Source organism: Ornithorhynchus anatinus, chromosome 4 (genome assembly GCF_004115215.2).
Source record: "Ornithorhynchus anatinus isolate Pmale09 chromosome 4, mOrnAna1.pri.v4, whole genome shotgun sequence".
Lineage (NCBI taxonomy): Eukaryota > Metazoa > Chordata > Mammalia > Monotremata > Ornithorhynchidae > Ornithorhynchus > Ornithorhynchus anatinus.
This window is the reverse complement of record NC_041731.1, coordinates 87,481,616-87,484,284: the sequence shown is the minus strand read 5'-3', so window position 1 is coordinate 87,484,284 and position 2,669 is coordinate 87,481,616.

Genomic DNA, 2,669 nt, shown 5'->3' with positions numbered 1-2,669 from the left:
ATTGGTTGATTTATTCTTTTGGGGTGTTCTGTTGTTTAGAATTTAGCCCATTGCAGGCAATCATGTTTAGGAAGCACAAACATTAATAATCGATTATCAATTTACAATTTATATTATGCCTTATTTTTTTCCAATATGATGAACGCTTTTCTTTGAAAGCTCTGATTCTACTGCTTGAAGGAAAAGGCCTGGAATGAGATTCTAGCCTTTTTTGTGTTCTAGCAACAGTCTCAAATATTGAGCTATAAACAACATTCTAATGAGATATAAATAAAGCCATTTCATCAGAGTTTATTTCCATAATTGCCAGTTCCTTCATTGAGGTCCTTCTAATCTTTTCAAATTCATCTGGTGGTATCTGTGCCAACTGATTGGATAACTAAATGCATGAAAATGGCAGCTCACACATTAGAATGTGATTCTTTCTGCTTGGAAATCAGTATATTCTTAAAAATGGGAGAAAATATCTTTCTAAGGTTCAGGCTCATCCTCCTAGTCAGTACTGGAGAAAAAAACATATTAAAAAGAACCCCGAAAGTGGCCTAATTGCAAAGATGCCTTAAAGAGTCTTTCCTATCTGAACATACTTATTTTGTGTGGTCATATATAGGTGGACAGGATTTGGGTGCCATCAATTTGGATTTTTTATTCAAACCGAGGAGGGAATTGTGAAACCTCATCTACCTATTCAAACTCAATTGTTAAACATCCATCTGTTGTTTGGCCAAAAGCATGGGTATTTAAATAATGAAAAAAGTCTTGATTCCTTTGCTAACCAGTTTAGCCTAAGCACTTTACCCCCAGCAAACAGGGACTAGATGTAAATGATTTCAGGGTCTTGATAGAACCAGAAATCTTAAGATTCCCCCTTCCCCCACATAATATGAGTTACATGTAGAAAGAGAAGCCATACATATTTGGCTCATGTTCCACTTTTTCCCCACACTACTAACGCGTGATTCTTCAGAATGGCTCAGGGAGCAGCTGTCTTTCATGGCTCCAATCCTGATGAGACCAAATGATTAAATCTGTATCAGTCACTCTGTAGAACAGAAATAGAGTTCCCGTAATAGAATATCGTTACAAGATCAATTTTTGTTGCCCGGAAATAAATATCCTGACATCTCTCCAACATTTATGAAACAGCCAGAGACTCCTGAACCGTGACAACATTTTATTCCCTTGACTTCACCTTTTAATTGTAGTTTGTTTTAAAAGCCTAAGTGATGTTCTCAGATCTTGAATCCTTAATGCATAATATTTCAGTGAATAAAACCCTCCATGTTCAACCACGATGAAAAATTGCTGGCTTAAGGCAATCCTATAGATGAGAAATATTTCCCAGAGGTTCACCATATATGATATTCTATAAAGTAGTTGGTAGTTTTCTACTGTTTGCTCATTTTCTCTTAAAGAGATTTGGGTTTTTTTGGTGGGTAGAATGTTGACACACATCTCTGAAAACTTTAGTATTTCTCCTCTTTATCTTGCTTCGTTTCCTTGAAGCATACTTCTTATCATATTTCTCCTCAAACGTTTCTCAATATTTTTCAAGAAGTTTTTGGTTAATTCACTTTCTCCCAGATTCTTACTAGAACAATGACATTGTATGCTAACAACAGAAGTAGAGGAAATTACATGTTTCCTAACCTTATTAAAATTCTCTTGTGTAGTAAGGCGCTTACATTAACTTTTCTTAGATAATTTAGACTAATGTCTTCAAAACCCTCTGGACATATTCTCAAGCCAACTTTAGAAAGTCAGCAAATTATTTTCTTGGAGAGGAACCAGCTAAGGGACACAGCTTACATTAGGCTCAGAAGTATAATCTCTTCTAATATTATTTCTATCTGGCCATGCCCAGAGTTAGAGATGATTGAGGAAAAATAGGATTTAGCAGGACTTAGTGACAGTCTCAATGAAAAGCCTAACAATAAACCAGGTTCTAATGGGAATTCTTTCCAATAGATGTTGTAAATCGAGAATTAAAATTTAAAAACAAACAAAATCTAGATGAATACTGGAATTAAGGAAAATGGATCTTGCAATGAAAATTGCTAATTGAACCATAATGGAGACCTATAAAGAACACGTACTAGCAAACATGCAGAGTTAGAGTAGCCACATTAAGGAATATTGATGCTTTGATCTATTTCTGTTTTCTTTGTTTATTGACTTTGTGTAACAAATGCACTCCATGAATTTATATTTGATGCACCAAATAAAGCAGAATATGATTAACCACTCAGGTCATGGTCCATACTTCAGAATACTTTCTCAAAATATAATCGGAATTGTCTGTGGAAATGAGTCCAATTTCTTGGTGTACAAAATGTGCCTGTTAGTTTTCTTAGCAGAGTTTAGCTTCAAAGTCAGATGACTGTAGCTAAAACATATTCCTCTTTGATGAATACTAGAGAATACCTTGAGAACTACTTAGACTCCATCTGGGTGTACTTTAATAAACTTCTTATACCTGGACAAAAATTTGGATTATATATAGCTAGTGATACCTACTTTCCCTGCCCTCAAAAAAAAGTGGACCTTACATTAGCTTTTAGTGAATTGTGAGAGAACCAATTCCCATCATTGTAATTGACTGAAGAGAACATAGTATATATTTCATTATTGAGGAAACAAAGGAATAAAGGTTGAAAAGGGAAGTGGGG